This window comes from Papilio machaon, chromosome 12 (genome assembly GCF_912999745.1).
Source record: "Papilio machaon chromosome 12, ilPapMach1.1, whole genome shotgun sequence".
NCBI lineage: Eukaryota > Metazoa > Arthropoda > Insecta > Lepidoptera > Papilionidae > Papilio > Papilio machaon.
In genome coordinates, this window is record NC_059997.1 from 3476662 (window position 1) to 3490884 (window position 14223).

Sequence of the window (14223 nt, forward strand, 5' to 3'; positions counted from 1 at the left end):
TTTTATATATTATGTGTTAGGTACTTAAATTAAAACATTCGATAGGTACTAAATAGTTCCTTATCGGAACTAGTGTTTGCGCAAACAACTGTGATCAATTTATCCGTATGACAGCTTGTCAACGCTGTCAATGCTGACATTTTTACAATTAAGAAACCAAGTATGTTGGAGCTCGGTAAACATAGATTCGATGATTAGGGAATTCGTTCTAGTTCGAATATGCTCCTTAAACACTTGTGACATTAAGAGTGTAAATGTAAAAAATGATCTTATAAACATATTCGATAAAGTATCCGTATAATCTAGAATAAAAATTCGTTAAAAACCAAGATTAACTCGTCATCTCTGTTATCTGCGAGCTTATCAGCGATATATGTATTTCACAAACATCTAACGAGGGCTCCAGTAATATATTTAGTTAGGTGACAGCATTCTGATGCCTAATCGTCGTGACATATCACATGGAAAAATTTATTGATTTATTGAGTGAATTCTCACGATAGTATGATATTGCACAATCAATAGTTCTTATTAAATTAATAAAACGCTTCAAAATATTTATAAATGTAATATCTTTTTACATTTTTTTTCTCAAAGTAAGATACCAAGATAAGTAGATCGTAGGTATTTAAGAAGTTAATCACATGTTCCTCCCAAGTAGGGTTGGAGACAGGCAGGCGGCCGGCCGTAAAAAATGAAGCCAAAACTTTAAGGTTTATAAAACCTTGTTTGCCGACCCCACGTGAGTGTGATAAGGTCAGGGAGATGATGATGAATCAATCACCTACAATACTAGTTTGGTATATCAAAATATATGAATATAATATATTTCCTAAACTTCAGAGAATTAGATTGAATCTTATAAGTCAATAGTAAAGTGCATAGAATTATAATATACTTAACTACTCGTAAATAAAACACACTTGTAAGAATTCATATTGGTCAGGAATAAAGCGTCCTTTGATTCGTTCCCGGCAAACGTTCTAACAAATATTTACATTAGTATCGTACCATAGCGTAATGTAAATTATCGTATAATCATATTATAAGGATCGAACGACGGTTAACAAAACAAACATAAATAGGCGCGGCCGTGGCGTGGAAGAATTACCGAAACGGCCAAGGCCTTGTAATGCTGAAAAAAAATATCTAATTTGAATGCACGGTTTATCATTGACATCCGGTATTAAGCTAGGAATATGATTTCGAGTTAATTTTTATATTTTATTATCTATGGTTCACACATCCTGCACGTTATTAGTCAGACTGATTAACTAATCATTTCGTTATACCGAATTACTCATTTAATTTGCAAGAATTGACCGCTTCACTAATTACATGTAAATGTTCATTTTGCAAACGCATTAAGGAAAACAATAATCAACACCCCACTATCACATAGAGATGTTCAAATTTGAAGTTAGGCGAAAATACCAATAAGACATTTCCACAGGATAAAGATATAACTATTTATTTATTTGAATAACTAATATATAATTTTTATGGCAATATTTTATTCCATATACTAATGTAACTCACCGCAAAAAATTAACTAGTATTACCATCGGCGCAGATGACATTGCGGACACATTAATTATATCAATAATTATTGTGGGTTTTCTCTGCAGCAGTAATTTGTAAATCATTTCGCAGATTGCTAATGTGTATGGAAATTACACGAGTTGGTAATTAGAGATGCCAATGTGAGGTTGTTTAATAATATCCCTATTCATTTATTTGTAACGTTCGATTTAAATGCGATCCAATTGGAATTTATATCGTTAAAGTTGTATTAGAATGCACCGCGTTTCCGAACGTCGATCTATTTGTGTAATGGCGGACGCGCGGCGACTGTTGACGCGGGAATGTATCATTAAAAACGAAACAAATGCGTAATCATAAGGGTTCAATTGATATGGCAGTAATTTCTATTTTGCAAGTGGCATTTTAAACTGGCACTTGTAGAGATAAATGTTTAATGCAGGCACACGTGCCGGCCTTCCCATCGTAACAATCAGTGGCGTTGTCAATTTCCACTGATGGGCCGGCGTTCGAAGCAGAACTAATTTCCAATAAACACGCACACTTTTACGTATCTCGCACCACTAGTACATAAAGGTGAGCATGTGAGCGTGAGAAAACCGCCGCTACTATATGTATATATATATATATATATGACTCTGGTGTGCATTACAATGCTTTACTTGTATGTAATGCACAGTTTGTGTCAAACACACATACTGTGAGTTCGCACACCATTATGTTGCCCGCATCAAATTAGACATTAACAAATTGTTAGCGAAGCAAAGGTAATGAAAGTGTGCATTTTAAAAATGTTTTATTTTTAAAAGTGCAAGAGGAAATTATGCTATCTCTAAATTCGTTCATACTTACTAATGACAAAACCAATATTAAATTTCATTGATTGGATGCACATATCACAAAATTACTTCATAACGAGAAGTAGAAGTCTTTTCATATTAATAATGCTCTCTTATTTCCCGAGCCCTCATTAAAGCAGTTACGTGAACCGCAGAACAGAGCTAAATAATTACCTTGCAGACAACTCTTCAGGAATACATCGTAAAGGCATAATAAACTGCATCTACTAAGTCGGTGTATTACAATAAATAAGGTATTAAGAAGTCAATGTCAGCCACCGAACCGAAAAATGTCGAATGGCGATTAATGGAAATAAAATTAAACGCATTCCGGTCGAACGATTTACTTAATACGTCGATAATAAGCGTAGGGTATGTAAAATGTACGTAATGGTGGTAGCCTCGTTAGATGTGGGAAAGACGGGCGGTGCACTCGGCCGCGGTACAAGGTACAGATCGCGTCCGACATTGTCCTCCGTTAGGGCTCAACTTTAAAGCTTCATTAATGATAATGGTTCTGAACTCGATGGGAATGGACCTTTTTGCTTGCGCCCGCGCACCTTTTCAAGATGTTACAGTAATAGCTCTCCGATACAAGAACTCGAACTCGAACAATGCTCATTCGATAAAAGAACTGTACCCACCATCATTTATCGACCACACTGTACGGATACAGAATTAAACATCGAAATCTTTAATCGATGCTTTATATTTTATAATCTTTGTAAAAAAATGAAACAGTCTTTTATTACTTTTTTTCTTAAATTGTTCAAATGAAAAAGAAATCTAGCGTCAGCGAGAAACCATCAATTAGCATCAGTTTTCTAGTGGTCGTCCGATTTGACATAAATAGCTATTATACTGCGATATACCGTGACACGAACCGGGGTTATGTACACGAATATCTAATGGAGAAAGCTCCGAATACAACCGTTTTGATACACAAATACGAAGTGACATTGCAAATTCGCAAACAAAGACACCAGTGTGTAATTACTAATAAGACTTTCGACTGAGATGCCAAATGGCGGAGTAATGAGTCGATAATTCGTGTGTGCCCATTAATTTGTTGAGATAATTAAGAAAATTTAAGACAATTTGCTCCAAAAATTTTAACCATAATAACGGGGCGTTATAATGTTATAGCAGACATGGTAATCTTCAAGCCGAGATCGAAGCGCATAGATGATTTTTGACTTGTTTGCTTTTAGAGATAATTGCGTAAGGCGCCTTTGACTTTTCTGTAAACGTTATTTACATTTATAATTTTTTTAATAACTGTTTCTGTGATTGTGACTGCAAGTGATTACTTATATTTTTTAGTTAAAACTTAGGTTAATTTACTTTAACTTAAGTAATTTATTATGATATTAAGAGTTTTCCTATGCAGGTTATCTAGGCTAAACTAGTAAATTGCATGTCCTAGGGTTTCGTAATTTTGTGGTGGTGTTTGTCTGCGGGCCGAAGACGAGCATCGCGTGAAGGCTGCAGGTATCCTGGCAGGCGCCAATCTTCCGATGTTCTGTTAGGAACCGTCAATTTGCGTCTGTAATTATCGCGGACCCTTCGATACTTATTTCTATTTTTTCCTCGGCTTAATTGTTGCAACAGATGACTTTTTTGTCGAACCACCTCAAAGATAGCGGAAAGGCATCAAACGGAACGTCGAATTTGGAAATAATTATACATAAATAGTCCCTTGAGCGGCCGATTAAGACAATTTCCGAGCAAATTGCCGCAGACGAGTATAATAGCACACGCTCCTCCGTCATAAATAAATCTGGATTACTTTTCTGTACAAGATTAAGATTGATTCGATGCCGACGCTTTCCGCTATTAATGGGTGCTCGGATAAAGCATCGGTCGCGTTAAAAAATTTAAATCATTACACTGGTTTTTCGTGCGTGTGATTTGTAAGATAATTACGTTCGACAAATTGCCGGGCGTCATTAAAAGATAACGGGTGGCTATCGGCGGGTCGCTCGGTCGTCCGGACGGTCCACGGTCGGTCGGTCGGTCGTAATTAATGATCGATACATGTGAAATAATTAATTAGCGACCGGGGATCGGATCTAAGGCGCCTCGGGCTGCGCACAAAAAACAATGACATGCGGTTTGTCAGCGGCGCCGCTGGCTGGCGGGCGCGACGGGCGCGACATCGGCCGTGCTGCCTGTAATTTGGGAGACCTCGAATTAGTTTTAATCTCATTTCTCGGCGTCGAGCGTGACGATTCAACATTCCCTAGAAATCGGTCATAAATGATAATTTTAATGATTTTTAAATATTTATTTGAGGAGTTTTCATAAGATTATTTAAAATTATGTACTAAGTCATTTTATAAATGCACATACATCTGAATGTATGACACTTATTGATGATATACCTATCTATTAACTTTAGCCTGAAAGGTTAAGATCTTTGAGACTCAAACTCTTATTAGATCAGAGAATACTGCAATATATTTAAGTGACAAATGAATGTTGAACAGAACTAGGTTCAGTCGTCTAGTCTACACTGAATAATGCGTCTCTAATTTAATCATCAAGATTGGTTTACAGAGTAATTGATAGGTGATTAAAAATTCCCACGATTTTCCAAGTCGTAATCGGTACAAACTAAGGTGCGCTCTAAGCCGGCGTCGGGATGCGTGTGCGCAATTAAAACGAAACCCACAATCAACCGCCATGTTTGTACACGGACGATGTTAATAGCCTTCTGTAATTACATACCAGTATCATGCCATGTTACTTCTCGGAAGGCTGATCAAATAAATAGGACCTATTTTAGGCTGAAGCGTTAGGGGCTCTTTCATTGTTAGACGATTTAAAAGTAATATAGCATAATGATGGATATCTTCCATCTTAATTATAGTCGATTAAAGTTAAAACAAATGAAAATAGAATATAAATATTATAAACAGAGATCCGCTGCTATACGGAAAATAGCGACACGCGTGCGTTCAGAAATAATAACGCCCAACATTGTCACAAAGAGCGACAAGAGAATTTCATATCACCATTTACATATATACATACATATTTCATACGCGTAACTAACGACCGGGCCTCGCCGCCTCCCCCGGCGTATCCCGTAGAAAGAATATCTGAATTCAATTACAAAAAGGCTTCTGCGCGAGGTGTTCCGTTGCACCCGCGCCTCCTCCGAGAAGGGTGTATAACAACTCAATTTCTCCATATTATTAAGACGGTGGGGTGCGCGGATAGGGGCTGGGATGGCGCGCTACACAAAAAGAATGCTAATTTAAAATTCTTATTGGTGTGTTTGTATGCGCGCGCGCTTTATGTATTACCGCCGCAACAAAAGCCGGAGAACTGCCCGAGCGCGTAATTTCAATCTAATATTCAATTTGAGAAGTATCGCAAGCTTCATCCGCAATTTTATATTTATATATTCTGATAAAGCTCCTGGATTCTCACATCGTAGTGTTCTACGACCAGATTAATTTAAATGTTTAACGTTTCTCTATAAAACATTAAATATTAAAATAAAGTTTCACGTCTAAAAGTAAATTCTATATTTCAATACATCTGAAATAATTGCTCCATTCCCACGCAGAGCGAGGAGTATAAATTTCACCTATCACAATAGGTGCCTTTCCGTGGACAATTCACGGCTAAATGGGACCACCGATAGAGACCTAATGATTAAATCGTGATAAATCAGCTAAATACCTGGCATTGGCTCCATTCAAACAGGGCTTCTTAGACATCTTTCGATCTCGAACTAGTTATTGGTACAAACAAATAGATAATTAGAGTTCCTTCTAAAGTTGCACCTTGAAATACGAAGTGCAAAAATATATTCAAGAAACATTTGATATAAAACGTAGAATAATATCATGCAGTATTGTTTCCTGAACCACGATTAATAGCGAACTAAATATTCAATGTTCAAATTTGCGAATAAGTCAAGGATGACAAAAGGTCTCGTTATATTTGTCACGATCACGTTTTGGTGACTATCACTAGGATTATAAATACTGAGGTCAGATACTTAGCTATACAGTCAAGGTGAAACTAAGAGATGTCAGAAGATTGTTAAAAATAGTTTTTTATTACTCTTGTCCGGAATAATGCAGGGGTGTAACTCGTATGCATGTGGGCATTATCGCACCAGCATACAAATAGTTATGACTTCGACAGACTATATATATGATTGGGTAACAACGACCTACATTCTAAGTAAAAATGAAATCCTTTACTGCCAAAGTGAGAGTTATTAACTACGATAGAGTTTTTTTTTAAAAGTAAAAATTATTGTAACTGATTGACGATTAAACTCTATAAATTTAAACATCTGTGTAGACTAAATTGGGACATTATTAATGTGACTCTAAATGGCTTGCTTAATACACTTTACAAGTGGACTTAATAAATTGAATTGATTACAATGGTCAGAGCTACCATTTTAGAATTATTAAGTTAGCAACATTACTCTAAAAGCTCAAAGCATGTTATTCGCTGTAAGCTACATTCCCTATTGCATATTAATTCAACAAAGATATGAATTGCTTGTCAATTAAAACAGTTATTAATCTTATTTTTTTAATTTCTATTGCTAAAGAAATATTACTATTCGCATGTCTTAAAACATTTTGGAAATTTTAAACAACCTTGAGCATACATATAAAAAAAACTAAAAAACATGAACTCGAATTTAAACTCTATTAACACATTACATAAGACATCATTTAAAACTACTTAAATATCGTTGAATTTTAAATTTCTTAAAAATACTATAAATGTTAATCAATAATTTAAAAATTTGCAAAGAAATGGCTTCCTTGGTATGGTTTCAATAGCTTTTAGTTCTTAAGTCTGGTCAGACATCATAATTTATAACGTTTAATTCCTTATCGGACATTTTGTACAAATCTAATTAGCAAATCTAATTTAATTAAATAACTCAATTGACAGCAAATTGAAATTCATAGCATTTACCTTTTATCTTTGTGTATTTCTGTTATGGTATAGTTATCTAGTACTTAGGATAATACAATATAAATGTATAGGTAAACTTCAAGGGGAATAGTTCTCGAATTTTGACATGTTCTGATGTCTATCGTTCCTTCTTTGCTATGTCACTAGTCTCTTGGGATACTGCTTGTATTGTCATCATTTTTGCAAGATAAAAATAGTTCTTAATTGGTAATAATCATTGCCAAGTTAGAATTTTGTTTTAAACCTTCACTATGCATGTTTTTAACTAGTCTAAGAGGTAACATAAAAAAGTAAAAATCATCAATTTGTTACTATGGCCCTTATACATAGGACCCATCGTAATATCGATCGGATCTATTAAGAGTTAGTACGCATATAATATAGTTAAATTAATTTTTATTGTTAAAATGCGTAATATTTGTAATGTGATAGTTATGGAAATCAAGTGTTTGGTCTGTTATTTAAGTAATAGTACAGTAAGGAGGTGTATTTGTATTACAGCGTTGATACTAGTGGACCTTCGTCGCCTGGTTGACGTCAAGTATTATTGTTACGCGTGTTAGTGTGTGCAGAAAGCGTGTTTGGGTGTTTCCTGATAATTCGCGGTGCGCCGGCGCTGGGGCAATAACCGTAACGTCTTGTGTACATCTGAACGTTAACAATAACATTATGTTACATCGTTCGTTGTGGATTATGAATTAGATTTTATTTAAATGGAATAGTTTTCAGAAGTTTAAAAACTTTGTCAATACTTAGCGTAGTTCATTAATAAAAAATATCATTTTGCCAAAACTTTAACATAATGTTACAGAATTCATTCCAATAATTACATAATAAATAATCTCAAGTAAAGCATATTTTATAGTATTATACCAATCAAGAAAAGTCGTAATAAGTAAGGTAGATAAATAATCAAAATTATGTTGATGTACACTTTGTATATAGTTAATTCATATTTCCAATATCTTTAACAAAGAACTCCGGTTGTTATGCATGACGCATGTACCGACCGAAATTGTCGCATCTTCACCGAATAATAAATCTTAAAAAAAGCGACAGAGATAAAACCGACATTGTCGCATGATAAATGATCAGATTTAAATTTAGAATCGAAGCTAAAGGGCACCAGCACCTTATAACGAACGCGACGAGGCCCGTTTATAATTATAATTAATATTCTTACGATATTAAAGTGGTCGATGGTAAAAAAAAGAGATTCGACGCGAGAATTAATAACAAACAAATGGGCTACCTGCGGTGTTTTTTGTGAGCCCCCACAGGTAAAGCCGTGATGATGAAAGGAACTCATATGGCTCTCAGTCTTAGGTTTTTAAACAATATTGTAGGATTTTGACACGGTTGCACCTTTTAATGGGGAACGGCGGCTCGATTTATTAGAAGCGGCATTGTAAACAACGAGAAAAAATTGTATTACGGCTACTAGTCGACAGATGGCGACGTAACCAATTATAGTGTTGATACAAGGTACCGTTCGTATTGTCAATTATAAATGTCATACGTAAAAATGATCTGATGTAATCCCGAGTTTGACAAAGTGGAATACTCCGCGGGATGGTTTCGTATTACTAACGCTGTGATTTATCAAAAAAAAAAGAAAACAAACCAAGAGAAGCATTGGAAACAAGAAACCGACGATTCGAAATCCGGGACAAAGGAGAGGAACTCTCTAAACGTGATACCATAATGACAAAACAGAAATATGATTTCGATTAAACGGAGTAACAGAGATCACTAGATTGGTTTAGATAGTGAGTGTGAGAGAGACGGGAGGCTAGTTAATAATAAAAATATTTTATTTGTATAGTGGGGTAAAACACCCCCGCTGCGGGCTGTTTGGTTGGTACGGCATCCATCATTATTATAGTAACTGATTTAACACTTTTGAACAGATTCCTGTGACGGCTGGTGTATTAATTCTCGGGACAAATGTGCAAAGGAAAAAAACATTAAGGAAAGCTGAAACTTTATAATTTATATTATTACTTTTAGGTTGTAAACTGTTAATTGATTGGTTAAGAGTCGTTTTAATTAGTGGAAATCTTACCTTTAAGTTCCTTATTAGGCCCGCAGTGGCCTAGTTTAGTGCAATTCTTAATTTGGTCATGCGCGGAGTTATTAAATCCATCAGCAACTTAGTTGTGATAATTTCAACGTCAGCTCTCGCTGACAGTCGTGTCCATATCTGATTTACATCTAACATATACAGAGGAAAATATAATTCTAACAAATCGCGTACGTAGGGAAACTTGTTCAGATATGAAATATTGTATTGGTTTTGAAATCGATGGCGTAAGTTTTAATCGGCACGTTCTAAGGCGAGCTTCCATTATTCTATTGATTGATTGAAGCATTTTAACGTCAATTATTTTTAGAGTAAAACGTTAATTGACATGTTGTAACTAAAGTGTGTAAATTATTATTAATATTAAATAGTTAGATCATTTAAAAGATATATAATTACTTATACCTATAAAGGTTATAATAACCTTTAGAGTTATTTGTTTCGTTTTTAGAGTTAGTTTTCGGTTTTAGAGTTTTCCACTCCCGCTTTTTATTCCTGATCTTTTAATCATATACGTCCTACATATAGAAGCAGTCGAATGATTTGTAAATGTAATTAGATTAAACGATGCGTTTCGATATTAAAATACGTATTGAAATGCTAAATTGTCGATTTGTAATGCGGGCGGAGCGGCAGCCGGGCCCAGCGGACGGTCCTGATAGGGCTTTGTTCACAAATTTTTGTTCGCTAATCAATAAGATTTGACCCTCTATACAATTACCATTCGAGTCGACAATAGTGTTCGCCTACAATGGATCTGTTCTATCCGGCATGTTTATTTGTAACACTATTTCGTAACATTATTTCCTATTTACCTTGTTTGACGTTGTTTTTTGTAGTATTCATCTTCCCTTACAAATTATGAAGTAACATTTAAGTTTTTAAGTATTTTTTAATTAAAACTTTTTAGTTTGCAATATAATAAAACTTATTTGTAAACAAAATAATTAGGCGGAATATTAAAAACTGGTACGAATACCGACTATATAATAACCTTAATTTTAGGTGTAATAAAAACCGTTTTTTTTTTTATTTTATTTGCAAATATACTCGAGCAAAATCCGTCCATGGTTCCGTTCCAAGATTATTATCGATTAATAAACCAATAATTATGAGCGGTGATTAAATGTCTGGATAAAGTCCATTTTGTTAATTACTCCCTAAAGCTAAACGAGTGGTGGTTCACTTTTGCTATCGATGTAACATAATAAGCATATTAGCCAGTCCGATGGCATCGATAGCGGGAGGCCCCAAGCGGTTACCGAGCGCCGCACCGAATCCATCGCCGCGACCGCACCGCATCGCACGCTGCAAACTCTGCGGCGCACAGGACACGCTCTCTCACTCAGAGGTCAAAGTGGAATGACCAAGCGAACGTCTAATGAAAGCCAGAAGACGTTCCACTCGAATCACAGTCATTCAAAACGCATTCACATAACAATCAATTTAAAGCGCTTCAATCGTTGCCTCGACACCGAGCCCGGTCGTCGTGTGAGGCGCGACCGCTGCAGGATAATTTAATAAAAAGCTAGACAGCCGCTCAATATGCTTATTCATATCGTTATGCTAATGTTCGTAAGCACAAATACATGTTTCCAACTAAACATAGCGATGTAATTGTGCATCATTTGAGTTCTACGATACCTATATATTTTTAGTATTTCCAAATGATTAGGACAGTAATTAAATAGTGACAATACCGTGATACTATTTTGACATTCAATTAACATTTATCTAACTTTTAGAACTAGTAATGTGTAAGTGGATGAGACGTCGAATAATGAGCTCGTCTGGTGGTCTGAGATACCAAACGAAATGTAATGTCACCTTGAATATAATAATAGTACGGCTTTACGGGTCTTAAGTATTCGAGTATGGATGCCATCGAGTGATGGCTATTTTACTTCAGTGATAATAACTCTTTAGTGCAAGACTAGGTGATGATTAAACTAATGTAAATACATTTGTTCTTTAATCAATTAACCGACCAGTCCGATCGTGTCGCCGTAAACGATTTTAAAAATAATGCGTTAAAAGGGAAACTAAAGTGCCGATATCTAATTGAAAAATGCGATAACCTCTCGGACCCATCAAGTTATAACGACTCGAACGGAACTCGATTAAGAAATCACGTTTTAGTGAACAAAACATCCATTATCGCGACCGAAGTCGACGAATGAGTCCCATTAGCATCTCATAGGTTTAATTAGACATACGTGCTTCGGACGGTCGCCTCCTCCAATGCGTCGTGTGTCCCGTGGCCGATCGAATTAGGTGCCGGCAAACAATGCGACCGACTCGAGCGGACAACCCCACGACAAAACGTTTCCTCGCAATCTTCGATCACCGGATTAAGGGAGAGATCGTCTCGCACGTTTTATCTCCGATTGTCCGCACTTAACGCGCACTTTACGCCGAGTGCCCCTCGAGAGGAAATTGAAAGCGATCGCTTTCCCTGCAATCTTATCTCTAGTGTTGTACTAATTAATCGATGTAGTGCGACGGGCTGGTCGTTAGAGGTAAATAATGCCCTCGTCGAGACGGACGAGGTGATTTATCGGCGCGGATAGACAAAAGTGTCGCGGGCGTAGCGGGGCGGCCCGAGCGGCCGGGACAATGGTGCGGAATGTCGTCGCGGCCGGCCGCCGCGCTCGTGCGGCCCATGAATGCGGATTATTAATAACACGGCCGATGTTCGACACGACCGACGCGGCGACTTCCAGCCCGCTCCGAGCCGCGTGCAGCCCGGAGCGTCCGCTCCACCTGTACCATACGACCGCGCCTTAATTTATTCAAGGCGCGTTTTAATGACCGTATTGATGCTCGAGCATTCTGCGACCGATCGCTACGTCGCGTAAGATCTTTCTAAAATCAATCGTCAATCGACATTTTCAAATTCACTAATGATTAAATTTAGACTGTGTCGCTTGAAACGAACGAGGGGAGCGTCTCTCCCCAATCACGATACTGATACAATGGAATAAACGCGGATTATGCCCAAAACCCCAAATTGTATATTTCATATTTGCACACAACAATAAGACAAAATAGTGATAATGTCGCATGTGTGCATTTTGTCACACTCGCAACTAATTGTGATATTTCATAATGTTGGCATTATTGCGTGTAACATCTGCTCGCTCCGCCACAAACAATACGGGATTAATTCATAAATGGACTTTTGTTAAAATCCGTTGCTACATTCAATATAAATTTACTCTCCCAACAAAAGATATATTGATTGGTTTTTATCTAAACTCCATTTGAAAAAGTGTTAAAGAATCAAATCCGTAAGAAGCGTGAGAGGCTGAAATAAAATCACGGCGAAGTGTTCCTACTGCAAGTTAATATTATTGTTCATCACTAAAGAAAGAAAAAAACAATAAAATTGGAAAGGGCAAAGTGCTTGTAAAGGCGTGTCAAACAGAAAAATGCAGTATGAAATTACCTTTCACGTTTTGTTGATACCGGTGAAACTAAATGAGATCAGTTTTTGTCGCTCCGACAAATAACTAGGTACCTATGCAAGGCTTGGGCCCTGCTTGATCACGTCGCAGTTGAGGCGCCCCGGATGAAATAGTCCCACATTTTGGTTGTTGGGACATGAGATAAAGTAATATATGGTGTAATATACACAATTGTTTTTCGGTGAAAGCAATGTAAAACACTGAAACATTTCTTATACATATTTTAATTTCAAAATATACAGTTATCAAAAAGTATTGACAATGCTTTTATGTGTTTTTTTTTATGTAAATAAAGTCATGAATAAGTTGCATTATTAATAACGATTGATATTCTCAATATCGTCAACTTTTAAAATTTGTCCGATAGTTACGCTGTTTGATTGGTCATGTCATGTTTTTTGGTTTCTTCCACTTTGGAATGATTTCGTGTTCACGTCACGATTTCTTTTTTGCGCATCCCCATCGTCAACTTGTACAGCTTTGTCGTGAGTGGCTCGATTCGTTACTAGCTATGTAATTAGTTTTACCGTTACAGTATGCTTTAAATTTTCAATGGTTCAACACATTGATATCAACATCTGCAACAAATCTCGCAAACTTTATGTATTTTCTCTGAGACGATTCGTACGACACTTCGTTTTGCATGTGTTTTCAGCCCTGTTAAATATTCATTATAGCCGATTCTAGTTATATGTAAGGTAATAATCAGCAAGTTAAATGTATTAGATATTTAAATAGTATGCTTTTTCGCTTTGCTTCAATACCAAATAGTACTCTATACTACACAGATCTATTGAAGTGTTAATGAAAAGTCAACCTTAAGTCGAATGCTAGAAAGTTTGAAATTCTGTCTAACTATTGTGACATTTGTCGGAATTTACGGTTTTCGTTAGAAATTTCCCAAAATGTTCAAATTTGTATCGTTAACACGTGTAGACGCTAATTGTCCAGTGTGTCCAGACAAATATGGCGACGTTTCGTGTTTCACTTATTAAAGAAAAACGCGTTTATTTCTAAAATTTAATTATCGACGTTGAAGAGACATCGAAATAAATAATAAAGAAACCAGGTAAGATGACGACAGAATTGACGCTCAATGTGAAGCCGCTGTATTGAAGTATTTATAGAAAGTTGATATATTATTGGACAAGAAGACATAATTCAAAAGTATAACAGTAAATGCTCGTGGCAGTAGATTATTCAAACTGGTATAATTGATTACAGTTTACATTAATGACTCGTTTGAAGGAGAGATGACAATAATAAGGCGAAGCGACTAAATGGATGACATTAGGTCAATGCGGCAGTGTGTCAAATATGAAAGATGAGC

The 14223-nt window shown here is 36.2% G+C and overlaps 1 protein-coding gene across 2 annotated transcripts in view; it reads right to left on the reverse strand.

Annotated features, from left to right (window-relative positions):
* LOC106713796 (zinc finger homeobox protein 4) overlaps positions 1–14223 on the reverse strand; it is a 206764-nt gene that overhangs the window by 74430 nt on the left and 118111 nt on the right. The gene's annotated exons all lie outside the window — the stretch shown is intronic.